General features: G+C 44.9%; 1 protein-coding gene across 4 annotated transcripts in view; it reads left to right on the top strand.

Moving 5' to 3' along the window:
• The window catches only part of TMEM132B (transmembrane protein 132B), a 186,483-nt gene that overhangs the window by 30,395 nt on the left and 139,980 nt on the right, over positions 1–16,108 (top strand). The gene's annotated exons all lie outside the window — the stretch shown is intronic.

The raw sequence follows: 16,108 nt of genomic DNA, 5'->3' as shown, positions 1-16,108 counted from the left end.
CGAGCTGTTGAGGGGCTGTGCGGGATCTGGCCAGGTGCCTGCAGTGCAGCCTGTGCCTGATGGTAGCAGGACCCTGCTCGAGTACCTCTGCCAGCATGGGGTCCATAGTAGTGTGACCCTTCTTGTGTACCTCTGTCACTGTGGGGAGCAGGGCAGCTGGCTTGAGATGCAGCCGGCGTGGTATGGGTGTGCACAGAGCCTCCTTTGCTGTGGGGTGATAGTGATCCACAGCTGGAGAATGTCAGGAATTACAAGGCTCCTACCCTTGCATGGATGCACATGGATTTTATGTGTGATTTTAAGGAAATCTACACAACCCAACCTGAGGATTTCTGGTTGCCTCTCCTTGTGTGTTAGGCTTCCATCTCAGCAGCCCAAAAACCAAAGCACTCGGGGACGCAGGGCGAGCGAAGCAGAGGCTTGCTGCTGCCTAACTGAGCACCTGATTTTGCCTCATCCTTATCAAGGCTGGTGGAAAAACTGTATGACCTCAAGGCTGTATCATCAGATGTGAAGCCAAGCAGCTGTGACAAGCTCTGGTGCTACCATCCCTGTCCTCAATAGGGTTGTGAAGGGAATCTTAATTCTTAAATTTGTGACTGTTGGTTTATGTAACCTTGGTATGTTTATTTTTATGACACCTTGTGTGAAATATTGATGCAGCCTTAGTTCAGGAGAAGAAACTGTCCTGCGATCAAGTGCAAGTCCTGGATTATTGTCAGGTTTTTCAGTGCAGCATCTACACTCGACCACATCTGCCACTCATTTGCACTTTGGCATGATCCAGCAGTCTGGAACGGGTGCCAGAAGGAGAAGTCAGCATGGCTTTGGGTTTTTTTTCTTAATTCTTTATTTTTAACTGATATTTACATAGGAGGAGGATTTCACAGACCTGTTGGAAGCGTAGCAACCTTGTAGAAAATAATCTGCTCCGTAGTGTGTTTGTATCATCTTTGGAAAGCTGCAGAGAAGCATGTGTGGAAGGGCTGGTATGCTATAAAAAATGAGCACTGCACCTGCAAGAAGGACATGAGAGACTGATGAAGCACTTGGACTAATATGTTGCTTCATATTTCTTTTCTGAGAGAGAATCTAGCTTCTGTTTTCTGACCTCATTGGGTATCAGGAACCAGAGCTCCTGTTCTGTCACTGTTCTGAATTCAGTCCTTGGTCAGAAAGTTCCAATAATCCTGGCACACGTGAAAGGCAGGAGGGCAAAATGAGCCCTCACATTTTCTAAAACATCTTATCTGTGTTTTTTTTTCCAAATGGCATCATTAAAAGTGGATATGCTTCAGAGATGCCTGTATGCACAGTACTGAAGCCTTGGTTTAATTGCTGGTTACAGATGCTGCTTTTGATCCAAGCTAAACTTCTGAGCCAAGCTGAAGTTTTTATAGAGAAGAGTTTGTGAAATTCTAAAGAGGAGGAAATCAGCATTAAAATAGCGTTTGTAGAGAATCTTAAGTGAAATGTGCACTTTTCAGTAAAGGCCTTTGCATCATAAATTAGCAACATCTGTCCTTCTATTCTATATGTTATTTCCTCTCCAGATCCGCATTCTTGGATACAGTGAACCATGGTTGAAGATGCTTCATAAAATATGCATAAGCACTTGTCGCTTGGATAACACTCCTTAGCACTCGCCGCTTTGCTGTGTTTTAACACATTAACCTTCAAAACATGACTGATACCCATGGTGAATATGGGTTGGGTTTCCTAAGGGCTTGGTGCCTACCCATGGGTGGCAAAAAGCTGTTGATTAGTCCCTTTCTGGTAGTTGTGGACTGTTTTTAGGCGACCCTTAGCCCTTGCATTCTGTCATAATCAAGTTCAAAGCTGCGCATGACTGAAAAAGTGGGTGTGTGTACTTGCAATCTTGAGTTGAACTGGCCCCTATTGCAATGAAACCATATTGGATCCAACAGGTACTGTTTCAGATTTGTGTAGAGCTCTGAAGAGCTACTGCCCTTTTTTGAGCAATACGTTGTGGCGGCTGGTAAGATCTGAAAATTCAGAGTGTGCTTATAGGTAAATGCTGAGATAACCAGGTTTTTGAGGGATGAGATAACCTCTCAGCTTCCCAGCTGCTGAGATACTGCTGATGCTTCAAGGGGCAGATTAACACAACACTTTTGTTTGTTGTGCTTGGCTGCTTGTAGGGAAATAGGATTGAGAGGGAATGTGTGGGATCAAACAGCCCGTCCCTCTGTCCCAAAGACAGCTCAGCTATTGCTTGCAGATACCATTGTGCAGTCTGTTTTTATGGGCTCCCAGATATGAAGAGCCTGCAGTTCTGCCAGGCGATCTGATCCAGTGTTTCACTGTTCAGTGGATAATATTGAGGAATGAAGTCCAATCCTGGAAGGCTTTTAAGTGTGAATGAAAACATTTAAAAATCAATACTGTGCTTTACAAGGAGAAAATAGGTGTGCAGTGACACTGGAGAGAGATACCAGACAGATTTAATGCCTGATCCAGAGGTCCTTAGCCAGGCAGAAGTTTCATTTTATTTCTGAATTCTTTTATTTCTGCTTTACTGACTTAACGACCGCATGTATCCGTTAGCCACACACACTGCCCTTCGGGGCCAGCTTGAGGTGGACTGGCTGGCATTTGGGTTATTTGCTAGGAAGTCAGCAAGACTACCCTACCGCGAGCATGTGTGTGGGCTGGGAGCTGGCTAGGGGTGAGCAAGACGGGCTGCCCCTGCTTGGTCCCTGCAGAGATGGAGGTCTTAGTGATGACCACTGTGTCCCTGGGCTACATAGAACGGTTGGGTTGGATGGGACCTTACAGGTCATCCATTCCCAACCTCTGCCCTGGGCTGGTTGCTGCCCCACCAGATTGGGCAGCAATGGGCCCAATCCAGCCTGGCCTTAAGCACCTCAGGGCATGGGGTACCACAGCTTCTCTAGGTAACCTGTGCCTCATCACCTTCAGAGTAAAGAATTTCCTGACAATATCTAATCTAACTCTTCGCTCTTTTGGTTGAAAACCATTCCCCCCTGCCCTGTCAATGTCTGCCCCTGTAGAAGGACTGTTTCCATACCCTCATTTGTCTTCTGCAGTTAGAAGTAGTTTGGAGGTGTCTTTGTACTTCCTCAGTTCTTCGGCCATGCTGGATGAGGCAAGTGTGGTTGGGAATTGTGAGGTGGAGCGGAGAATTCAGCTCTGAGTGGCACTGAAAAGCCAGGCTTTGCTTCTTGAAAAATGCATGGCAACTATTGTAAATCAAAGAAGAGAAGGGGAGAGATGTGAAGTGTGTAATGTATGCTACACTGGTCACTGAAAGGTGAGCTGGCTTTGTGCACATCAGTAACGTGCTTAAAAAATTAATGAGTCTCACTAATTGGTTTGTCATGGCGGAATTTTGTTAACGAGACACGATTGATTTTTAGTTTATGCTAAAAAACATAAAGTGCAATGAAAGCCGTTTTTCACATTTCTGGTTCTCATTGATTAAAACGACAACGCTTGTCACTGGTGTGAGCTTTGCCATCAGGGACAGCTGAGGTGCAGCCAGCAGCTCCTGCTCCCTTGGGGTGGGTTTCCCACTCTTGTGGGATGTCTATATTCAAAAAGTGAAGATTGGCTCATTTGCTTTACAGGGTTTTGCAATGCTTCTTGCTTTTGGAAAATTAACTAGTTTGAGTCTCTTCTGCAAGTTGCACGTGCTGGAAATGTGACTAAATGTTCAGGGAGGAGTAAGATTAGTGTGCTGGTCAGTTAGAATTGTGTTATTCCTTTTTGCTCCTACACTTACGAGAAGTAATGGATATTTTTGATTTTATTACAATCTAGTCAATAATTGTATGAATAAATATGCTGCATTTCTGAGAACTTAATGCTCCTGAAGAAAACTGCAAACCTTCTGTTTAGAATATGATTATCTGTTGTTAATCCTGTGCCTACCTGTATTCAGACCAGCCTCTAAGATACCAGTGCTTTGGAGAAAATGGGGAGCTTGAGGGCTGTACAGATATAAATAAGGAGATGAAGACAGAACGTGCTTGCAGGCCATCTGAAGGACCCAGTTTAATACCTGCACCCAGTATGTGAGGCAGGAAGGAAGGAGGAATGCCCGCTCATCTGGCTGCCATCTCCCTCTCAAGTACCTGCAGTTACTATGGCTGCTGGACAGCTCCCTATCAAGAGGAAGAAAGGAATTGCATACAGGGCAGTCAGGGGAGCATCACAGAGCCTGTATCTATATAAAGCCGTTATACTATGGTTTTTTTTTCCCACCCATAACTTACTTGGACCTTGTTGAGAATTCATTAGGTTGCAGACTTTGGGAAGCCGTGATGGATGACCAGCAGACAGGTGAATTTTTTTTTCCTTACTGAGTTTCAGAAAGACTTTTTGCAGCATCCTTGTTCTTCAAAGCAGGTTGCTGACAAGCAGTCAAAGTGCCACATTATGACGGGCGGTCACCACTGAGGTTAAACTGGAGATTTACTGTGGGCTTGCATTAACAGCTTTGATTGACAGGTTCCTCCCCTTGAGCTGATTCACCCTCTGTGTTCACGTCCCTGTCTTGCACAGCTGAGAACTGAAGGCTAGGAGGGCAGTAGCAGAACGGAGGGTCACTTCAAGTCTGGTGCCCAGAAATACTTGGCTCTGAGTTTAATCTAAAATTCAGTGAAGATGGTGAGGTTAAAGGATGTGTTTGAAGTGCTAAGATTTTTACCTTTATTTTTGTAGTCTATACTTGTTTTTTAGAATCATACTGCAGATCTTTATATGAAGTTTCAGAATGAGTGACCCTTAGAAGGGACTCTTCTCAGATTTCGAGGTCTGGTGATGGAATTTTCCATGCCAGGTGACAAATGATGCTGTTGTGAACCCCTCCCTGCTGCAGAAAGCCATACTTTCTTGTTTACAGTTCTTAAAATATTTCTGTATGAGTAAGAGCGGCAGAGCTTTGCCTGAATATTAGCCAGGAATGGCTCTAGAAGAGGCTGCCTTGGGAGGCAGTGCTTCCTGTTGATTAATTTAGTATCCCCCCTTGGTGATCCAAGTGTACTTGGTGTATGTGAGATGTTGTTGAGTAAAGATGGCACAGTAAGCATTCTCTGCCAACAAATGGCTTTGCTGCACAGGATGCATCCAGAGCTGTTGTTCCATATCCAACACTTGTAGGTAGAAACAGAAGTACCCGTGGCTCTGTCTTTAGGCCTTTTTCTGCATTCACACGGGAGAACAACTGAGTCATTCAAGTCCTTACCCTGAGCTGAAGTCTTTGGACATGACTGCGCATTGCCTCGTGCCCCGGAGAATGAGGAGGAGGTGAGCCTGTGGCAGTCACTAAAGGCTCATTAATTCTGGCAGCCAATCTTGAACCAAATCCTAGACCAATATTTAACTGCATCCCTTTAAAGATTCAACACCTGGTGTCGGGTTAGTAGATTCCCAGCAGTCGCTTCTGATGTAAATTTGAAATGCTGATGTTACAAATGAGTTCTGATCCAAAGTGCTCCTTCTGCAGGTGTGAAAAGGAGTGGACGTTTTGGCTTTATATATTCATTAACTGCCAAAAAGATGGCTTTTCAAAAATCAGTATTTGACCCTCCTTTTTGGCATATTTTTGTTTAAACAGTTGCTTTGGATTGACATTTAGGTTTCATAGTGGTGGTTGTCTGTATTTTAAATCCATGTAATGAAGTGATGTTCCTATCCTGCCTCTGGAAGAAAATATAGGGCCAATTTTAATGATGGTGTACAATTGTACTTACATGTCCCACAGCCTAGGGAAACCTGTCTGTTAAAAATTAATGGAGTAGGAAGTCCTGGCATAAAGTAAAGCCTTGAGTGAAATTCCATGGCTTCATGGACTGTTAATTCTTTATTAGGTTTTCCTTACACTGAGATAAAAGGCATTTTATCTTTTTTAAGGTTTGCATTAACATGTCATTGAGTTTTATAGATACATTGATCTTCAATTGGCTAATCTGGAAAGGGTGATAGAAATCTGTGTTATGCGCTAGAGCAACGACAACTCCATAACACTTAAGATTTTTTTTTGTTACATTTATTTATTAAGTCTTCCTCAGAACAGAGCTGTGGTCAGTGTCAAGAGTTGTGAAATTCAGCCTGCGGTGTGTTTTTATTGGCCACGATGTCTGGGGTTCTCTTTCCTTTTTCTTTTTAAATGCCTTTACTTTCTAGCTAATTTGGCAGCAAGGTTGATGCGTCTCCTCTGAAAGCTTGCAAAAAGATTTTGCAGTAGTTTTTCAAAATACTGTGTCTATCTGTGATGGATTCTTGGCTTTCTTGGCTTCCTGATTTATTTATTTATTTTATAATGCATTCCAGTATGAGGTGGAGCAGTGAAGTGTGTCTGTGGATTCAGAGAAAGGACATGAATCTGACTGATGGCAATAGGTTTCTTTGCTGCTGCTTCCTATGAACAAAAACTAAATGTTAGGGTCTGCAAATGTCCAGTAAGGTGTGCTGTGCCCACCTTAGGGTGCAGCTGGGAGCTCAGAGTGCCCAGCCTCACTGCATTTCTGCACCTTGACAACCAGCGGACGTATCAAGCACTGAGTTGAGTCCTCCACATTGAAGTGCTGTGTGGCAATGACCTTCCCGGCTTGCTAGCTCTGCAAGGGGAAGCCTCCCTTTTGTCTGCCTTGGGTGGGCTGCAGGGACTGCATTCAGATGGGTTGATTTTGGAGATGTTTTCTTTCATATCAGGGATTTGTTTAATCCTTTCCTTGCCAACCAGCCTTGCCAAGCCAAAGCATCAGAGCAGCTTAGATCTCGCTTCTCGCTGTCGGCTCCCACTCGCAGCCTCTAGCAAATGCTTATTTTAACACCAGCTGGCTGTGATCCCTTTGAACTTTCTGATACGAGATTAAATGTTAATTTATTACATATCATTATAGGGTTATATGTTATCTCTAGGATAACAGAATCCAAACGTTGGAAGAGCATGTTTTGAGATTTAATGCTTGCATGCATTTTCCTTTGCTTAGGAAACAAGAATGGTTGAGGGCAGTAAGACTGAAAAATAGATGAATTAATCTAACTGATTACAGCTAGCCAGGAGCTCAAGCCCTGGAAGAACATAGCCAGAGGTTCATAATTTTCTTTTTTGCAGAGTTCAGAAGAAGCACAGGAAAAGTTGACTGAATTTTCTAAATAAATAAACAGACATGAAGCAGTTGTTATGTGCCGTGCGTGTTCCAAGGGCTAAATCCCATGGATAAGTCATGTGGTGTGAGTGAAGGACTCGGCTCTGGTTATGAATGCCAGGCAGAGCAGAGCACTGAGGTGACCTGTGTGCCCAGCTCCTGCAGGATTTGCTTCTCTGGTCTACGGGTAGATGAGCAATATCCAATATAATAAGATATGACTTGAACTTGAATTGACTCAAACCTGAACTGCACTTGTGATATTTCCACGCAGAGGTTTATAGGAGGTGCCAGCAGGCAGAAGGTGAATGCAGCTTTTTTCACTTACTTCCATTTTGGGCAGCTTTGGGTGGGCAATTGCTGTTGTGGCACGGTGTCCCCAGTGTACACAAACACTGTGTGTGTGTGTGCAGTGCCATCCACGTGCAGAACACTACTCTGAATTGCTGTTAGCTGAGGCACTCATGGGCGTGCATTTGCCTTAATATGTAAACCCGTGAGGACCACACAGAGATTATGACCTTATCCAACTTTCATTTCTGCTTGACAGTTTTTATTCTCTGCCTATAATTGTCTGTGATGAAGATAACTGCATTTGGTGTGTCGCAGTAGGAGAGTTGCAATACGGTTTCGCTTTCTCTGTGCACCAGTATTGTGATAGGATCTCCTATTGCTGCCTCCCGGAGCAGCTGGGAATCGTCCTTGTGCTTAGTGAACGGAACTCTACATTGCTGAAGGGCACCGGGCAGCCAAGCAGGCAGCCGGGAAGATCTGGGTGAGGCTGTGGGCTGCTTCTCCTCTCCCCAAAAGGAGCTGCTCTCCTTGTGTGAATGACAAGCTGCAGCCTTTGGTGGTTGTAGTAAAAGGAAAGTGGTACCAAGGGATGGTTGTTTTGTCCTTTCTGACAGCATCTGCCATGAATTTGTAAAATATGTCAGCGGCATATTCAGAACGTAAAATAATGCATTCAAGCGTGAAAAATTATGCTTTGTTCTGTTACTGGGACGTGCTTGAAGAGAAGTGTTTCAATAAGCGAGGGAGCAGGGGGGAGGTCAGCAATCACCCCAGGAATGCAAAGCTCTTTTACTCCGTAACAAATTAATGGAGTTGCTCGAGGCTGTTGTCATTTCAGAAATAAAAAGTCGAATCAAGCAAAGGAATCTGAGAGAGCACAGAAACTTTTGTTCTGGGTGTTTTGGGTGTGGAAAAAAGACTGCTGTCATTAGAAAGGAGAGAATTTGTATTTCCTGTGCTGCTCCTTGACAGGTCGGTATAAACTGATAACTTGATGAACTGATAATGAAATGATGTCTGAGCTTTAGAAGTAGGGTGGTGTGGTTGTTCCCCTAGAGCAAAGCACACATCCTGCTTTGGGAATCTGGTTGGTGTGATGTTGGCTGCCCGTGAGAGCAATGCAAAGAGCAAGATAGAGGTTAGGTTCGGAGATGTGAGGTGTGGATATCCCTGAACTAACAGTGGGTGAATCTTTGGAGCCGTGGAGATCTGATTTGTCTCTTTCTGCTGTGACCTGAAGGCTGGTGGCCTCACATGGGTCCCTGTCCTGAAGCTTCACAGCTTGTGCTTAAACTTGGAAGCATGTGTTGGTAGGGTGGCTGTCCAGATGGGAAACCCAACAGCAATGGGGAGCACAGTGAGCGGGCTTCCAGTGCTGGGGCAGAGCGTGCGGCTGCGGCAGCCCCCAGGACCTGGCTGTGGTGCCTCTGCATCCTGTTCTGCCTTATCTCAGCCCCAGGTGTGGCTGCACGTGGCACATGCTCTGTCTGGGATTACAGTCACCGTGGGATATGGACGAGTGCTGTAAGACATAGGATTTTCTGAGAATTCAACACACATCTGTGTTCCTAATAAGTTTACAGGGGTTTTATTGTAAGCTGCTTTTGTATTTTCCCGCGGCTGTCTGGGCCCATTGTTTTGGAGTTCGTTTCTTCCAGGAGCTCCAGAACAAGAGGATGGAGAAAGCCCATTGCTCTGGGGAGAGTCTTTGGACCAACATCACCTCTTTGTGACAGTGCTAATGAGGAATTGCTGCCAGCATTTCAGGATCCTGTAATTTCTGGCTCATGCAAGGAGTTTTTCAGTATCTCCAAAGCTTCTTAGGGGAGAATCAGAAGCGCTATAAAATGATGCATCTGTGTATCCTATGAGTGCAGATAGTCTGTTGCATGTAGGAATTCAAGTTGCTTTGCTTCATTTCATGGTTAGGTGTAATGCCTGAGGCTGCTGATGGCAACCACAAGCTTGTGCTTTGCACAGAGACATGAAGCCAGCAGGTCCTCCAGGAGCAGGGGAGAGCTGCCAGGGAAGGGTCAGCCCAGAGAGGAGCAGAAGTATGGAGCCAAGCTGGCATTGCTTGGGGAGAAATTGAGAATGTGGAAGCAGATTTAGGGATGGATGCTTATGAAATGGCTTTTTTCTTTTCTTTTTTTTTTTTCATCTGGATAGCGTGGGATTGTAAGTAGTGCAGTCAGTGCTGTGTTTCTCCTTATTTTAATGGGGAAGTTAGTCTGGGAGTCAAAGGCAACCTACGCTAGTGATGTGGGAGGCAAAACTGCTTCCTGGAAAATGGTGAAGTGGGGTTGAGTGGGACTTGTTGGCTCCGTGGCACTGCAGGATGCCGTTTCCATCAGTGCCCCTCGTTCCCTGACCCCTGCCTGTGGGGCTCCGTGTCGGTGTGAGGGTGCTTCCCCCACTCCTTTGTGGCTGTACCGGTGAGTAACTTTGTGAGAGACGGGGATGCACTTTGCTATTCAACCTTAGCTGCTGAGATCAATATCTGCAGCAGGAGAGTGATTTTAATAAAAGGACTCTCGCTCAGCTTTCCTATCTCTATGACAGATAGGCCCCAGCGAACATAAATCCTGGCCTTTCTCCTGTCAGTCTCTTGGCTTTCTGTGACATAGATGTTTGGACTCTGAATACAAATATTTCACAGTTGGCTAATAGTTTAGAGCGTGTATTTAAGAGATTTGCTTTTTGCAATCACCTGGTGAATGAGTTCCCCTTGTAAGGCCTTTCTCTTGTGCAGGGAAACGTCCGCACGCTCCTACATTCATTTTCTGTTGTTTATGAAATACCACCACGAGAAAATGAGTTTTGCCTCAGACAGCGGTAGCAGGGAGAGCCCTCTGCTCACCTCCTGTTAGCAGTGAGGCCCTGAATCAGCCCTGGCAAACTCTGTATCAGATCTCAGGAGGGTTTGCTGTGCTGGAAGCATCAGCTGTGCTCTGGGACTGGGAGCAGCAGTGCGAGCAGTGCTGCAGGGCCTGGGGCAGGTGTGCATAACCTGTGTGTGTGTGTGTGTGTGCACGTGGGCTGCTCTAGTGGTTGTTTCTCCCCTGCAGGTAAGCAGAATGGAAACCCTGCCTGGTTAATCAGGTGTGTTTAAGCTTCAGCTCAGCTCATTCAGCTGATGAATTTGTGACCTTTAGCTGCTGTGCCAGTGCCTCTAATTGTAACTGGCAGGACAATTTCCTGGTGCTGTTGTAGGAGGGTTGTAGAGAAACTCACCGAGAGCAACCTGTGACTTTTAACTACCGTATCAACACCTCTGACTGAAACCCAAATGACAAGTCAGGCCAGTGATCAACCCGATGGAGTAACTGGAGTGATTGCAATGGCCACTTACATGAGAAAACTCCTGGGAAGGTTCCTCCCTCCTTCCTGCTCCCTGCACTGCCATTTATCAGTTGTCTGCTTGGTTTTTGGAGAGATGTTCATCTCTGCTCCCTTAATGCTCATTGTTTCCCTATAGCTTCACTCTGATGTTTGTCTGTGTCCTTCACCCATTGGAATGATCCCGTTTTCCTAATGGGGAGAATATTTTGGACCAAAGAGACTGGAGCAAGAGCTTGCTGGCCATGGAGGCCATGAGCACCGGGCTGAGGGTCTCTATTATCTATTTAGTGCTTTGCATGATGTGTGGATGGGACCAGAAGTGCTTCTGCAGAACTCCCAGATAGTGTTACAGGAATGTAATTTATGCTTCCTGATCTAACTTCTTGCTCTTACTATCAGACACTTTTGAATAGATGTTTATAGCAAGGAAGACTTTGGCCAGAGGCATGTGTGTGAGAGCGAGGGGGGGATTAATAAATAGACTACGTGGTGACATAAAGCCTTTATGGGGTGTGAGAATGGACAACATTGCTCACGGATGGTGAAACCATCCATGATATTTTTCAAGAAAAGCTATCCTGGGGATGTTTAGAGAGTTTTAACATTTTTTTTTTTACTGTGTCTATTTTTTCCTTCACTTCTCCCTGTACAAGGAGGTGCATCGGTTACTGTATTTCCCACTGTACAGGATTCAAAGGGAGCAATAGAACCTTTAAAACTTGGCTAACACAGCCTTCCTGTAGTTATAGATGCCACAGGTTTGATGTCCTGTTTCTCAGGTCCTTTCTGGCCTTGACACGATGGAACATTTGGAGGAAAGGGGATCTCTCATCTCCATGGTGGAATAAACTTTCTACTTCATAACTTGCAGCGATGCAGGCCCTTTGGCTTACAGGCTCTGACAAATCAAATAAACCAGGCGGAATTTTCACTCCTCAGGTTCAGAGAGCATAATTTTAAGAAATTTCACATTTGGGCAGGAATTGTGCTGAAGTCTGGTAGACTTCAGAAAGAGCTGATGGGGCTGGGGCTTGCATCCTTCAGCACAAGGTCTAGGAAAGTTAAACCCTCATGAGATGCAAATGGAAGTTATTATAGTGGTGTAATGCTTCACATACGCACTCTGATTTCATCCTAAAAAGATTATTTTCTGGTTTCAGACTGTGTCAACTTTAAGCTAAAAGAACTCCAATCTTTGGAAATAAACATATCCGCTCGGAGAACCATACTGCTGTAATGATAATGGCTCAGCTTCAGCTGCATGCCTGATAAAATCTTCTTATGCAGGCAGATCTGATGTCTGCATGGGCCAGCATGGCAATCAGGGGAGCAAACACAATAGCGTTATTGCTTGGGTTTGCATGCTGTTCCCTGGCCAGGATAAATATGTGATCTATTTTGATAAACAAGCCTGAATGCCTCCTTCCCCGTAATAAAGTAGTTAACGATCATCTTCTCCGAGAATGTCAAATAATGAGGCAGTGGCTTAACAAGGCAGTTCCTCAACCTTGTATAAGCAGAGCCTCGTTTCCTTGAAAGATAAATAAAGCTGCGATCTGCTGTGTGCTGTGCTGCTGTAAGGCTTTTTATTTGTGACTTAAAAAAAAAAAAAGTAATAATTCAGGGTAAACTTTGTTCAGCTGTTGGATGCCTTTGCTTCCCCCCCCCTTTCTGTTTGCTCACTTGGATCTGTGTTGTGTAACGCTGCGTCCTGTTCTGCAGCTGCTCTATGGATCGCCCTGAGCATCGCGGAGGGGAGCAGGCTGGTAAGGTTGCACTGACCCGCCTGGTCCAGCCCACTGCTGAGGCACCCCAAGGCTGCTGCTCAGTTGGATGAGCGAGCTCAGGCAGGTACAGGGGATATTTCCCCTGAACGTGCTCCCAGCACCTGCTGTCAGAGGTCCTGCCCTGGCTAATGCTGATTTAGGGAGCGCAGCAAGCATCATTTTCTCTGGGGTCCAGTGCTTTCCGAGCTTTCCTTGCAGGGCTGAAGGCAGTTCTGAGCTCTTCTGTAAGCTTTTGCTGATAGAGAACCCTGAATTAATCTTCAGGCCATTTGGGTATTGGATTACACTCTTCCTCGTTCCTTTTCGTGCCAGCAGTGCTGGAAGTGGCATGGGATGCTAATCCTGCAGTACCTATTCACTCTGTCGCAGAGGAAAATCTGTGAAAACAAATTGCTAGTCCAAGCTAAATTTATTCAGTTGGAGTTAATTATAATCTTTATTTAGTCTCAAGTGATGCCTTCTTATCATACACTTATTATAGCTGAGAAAATTAATTTTTATTCTACCATAAAGGTGAATGTAATAATCTGGGTTCAGGGAAGGGATTACTTTAATAAGATTTATAGGCAGCCTTTCAGACAGCGTGGTTTTATTACTATCTGTAGGTGGCCTTGCTGCGTGTGTGTCTTTCAGTCTGGGTGACTGTGCAGAATGCACACGAGCTAAAGGTGCAGTAAGCACAGCTCAGGAACTTCCCCATGCAACTTCATTTTTTGGCAGTGGAAAGCAGGCATACTTCTGAACTTGCTGAGGAGTGCAGTAATGCAGTTTGTTGCTGAACGTGTGGTCTGCTCAGAGGGCTTCATTCGTATGCAAGGTTTAATTTTTCACTGCAAAATGTGTTTTGGTGGATGGGAGCGTTCAGAGATGGACTTCTGCCGATGGTGGCCATGATGCACAGCTGCAGTGACACCTGGGGAACAACAGCTTGATGAGACATTTGGGGATGAGCGCACGAGACGTTGTCCCAAGCCTACAAAAGTTAATTAACCTCCCTTCAGCTTTAGATGTTTGGATTAAATAGAATTTTTTATTTTTTTTATTGCATCATTTTTTTTTTGTCTTCGTCTTTGAAAAGAAAGTGCCCAACTTGCAGCATTTTGCAAAGTGAATGTCTCCACTAAAGGCTAATCAAGACTGAATTGAAGCTGGTTGTGGGTCCCATATCAAGTCCTATCCTCACATCAAACTAGAAAACAAACAAGAAGCTTAAAGGGATCCTATCATCTTTTCTTAAACTACAATTTTTGGTACGTTGACAGCTTCTGGGCTGACTTCAGAGTTAAAGGAGTGTTGCGTGGTCTGTCTGCAGGGCAAATTGCATGCTGAGCTGCTCCTGGCTGGGGTCCTCTCAGCCTGCAGGTCTCACCCATTGTGTGCATGAGAGAAAGGAACCCACCGAGCTCGTCCAGAATCAAATATTCTCCTATAATTTAGCAGTTCTAGAATAGCTTTCCTTGTGTGGACAGCCCGTTCTGGGATACAGTGTGTTTTTATTCAAGGATAATGCCTTCCTTTCCCGAGCAAAATAATTATTATGAATAGAGCCATTTTTATGGTGGAATAATGTACATGTGTAGTTTGGTCTTTATGGTCTTTAGTGGGGGCTGGTGGGAAGGGCTGGTGATTTTTCTCCTATACAGACAAGCCATTGATTGCCTCTGTATGAGTCATGGATAACATCATAGTACTTACTGGCATCACATTACTTGAAATTATTCCTCTTACAAAGAGGAGTGTCTGTATGATCTCACGCTACAATTCTGATGATGCTGCAGGAAAGATGAATTTTAACATTTTCAGTCTTTCACAGGTGTGAGATTAGATCTCTTGTTTGTTTTCCACCCCCAAAAATAATATGGGAAGAGTTGCATATTTTAAATGCTTCTTGCTCCTTCAGCTTATGGAGCTGTTGGAAGGCTTGACTCCTGTTAAATAGTTAGCTAATAGAGAGGGAAGATATTTATGTTCCAACAAGGCTTATTTTAATATCTCAAATCACATCCAGCTCTGTGTTACTCCCACACACCCCTCAGTCCCAAAGGCGTCTGAAAAAAGGCGTCCAGCCTTTGAGGTGGCCCTGGGCTCTGGGGATGCCCATTGGCCTCCGTCAACTTTTCTTCTGGTCGTGCTCTCCTTTGTTTTGCAATTAGGACCAACCATGTTCTGCACGCTTTTGATCTCATTGGAGTGGTTATTAAAGGAGCAGGTGATTCAGTAGCTGCTTTGTTGTCCGTCAGGAGCTGGATGTGTGTTCTGCTGGTGATGGTTACTGTAAGGAGATTGATGCTGTGAGGCTGACGTGCTGAATTAAAAAGGTGGGGTGTTGCCTTGCCATCCTATGAAGTATTTTTTTTTTTTTTTCAGATGTTCCTACAGCATCATAAAACGCTGCTAAATTCAGACATCATATTTTGTTGCAGGCTGGTTCTAGGACAAAGCCCAGCCCTGTCTATGAGTGTTTATGGCTTCCCATATAAGCTTTCAGACAAAATTTGTGTCTCGTTTAGTTTGAGTTACAGCGGGCTGATAGCCCGGCTCTCACACCAGCTCTCAGCAGCAGTACTGAATGTTGCCACTGTAATGCAACGGAGGAAAAGGGAAAAACACACATTTCAAACTTCCTGTAAATCAGTGCTCGAGAGAGATGAAGTATCTGCGTGAAGGATAAGGAGAGGGGAAAAGTGCTGTCATATAAACACAGATGCGTTTAAGCCTTGGCTCGTCTCTGCTTTCACTGCTCAGGAGCTGTGTCAGTCTCCTCTGCAATGTGGGGCGTGCTGGGTGGGGGCAGATCGTAGCAGCCCTCCCCCAGAATCAGAAGTTGCTCTTGCTTTTGTCTGTCCTCTGCTTATATACACAGCAGGACAATTTCTATGATAAACGTGGCTCTTAAAAAGTATTGCTTTCAAATGCAGCCTTGTGGAGCTGGGAGGGATCCGAGCAACTGAAAGTAAATGAGCAGGATTTCAGCAGAGAACAAGAGTGGAGCAAAGTCAAATGGATGAGGTTTGCCCTAGCAGCTGTCATTGAGAAGTGTGTAGGCTTTAAAACACACAACCTGCAAACACCAGCAGGTTTTGAATATTTGATATTTTAAGCCAGCAGGTTTTAAATATCCCAGCTTTTATCTGTGCTGAACTGTGGCTGTAAGGACCCGATTGCCCAGCTGGTAACAGGTGTCATTGTTTCTGCAGTGGTTGTGTTGTGTATCTGCTCTGCCCAGCCCTGACAAACAGTGAAATCGCCGCTGAGCTCCAGCGAGAGACAACTGTTGTAGTAGGAGTAGAGCTCTGACCTTAGGATCTGTCATTGTTGCCTTTGTTATCTCTGCATTATGGAGCCGCTTCATTTTAATTCATTTGCCTTCTGTTTATTTCCTCCGTGGCGGTCCCAGGAGCGAGCTTGCATTCACCAGCATATGCATTGTTAGTCTGAAAGACCCACCACTTCTTTTTGGTAGAATCTCACAGCCCAGATTGAGTATATCTCACTATTAATTAGAGATCAGCCCCAACCAAAGGCAGCTGTCTGAGCCCTTTCTCC

The sequence above is a fragment of the Gallus gallus genome, chromosome 15 (assembly GCF_016699485.2).
Source record: "Gallus gallus isolate bGalGal1 chromosome 15, bGalGal1.mat.broiler.GRCg7b, whole genome shotgun sequence".
NCBI classification, from domain to species: domain Eukaryota; kingdom Metazoa; phylum Chordata; class Aves; order Galliformes; family Phasianidae; genus Gallus; species Gallus gallus.
This window is presented reverse-complemented; position numbering and strand designations above follow the sequence as displayed.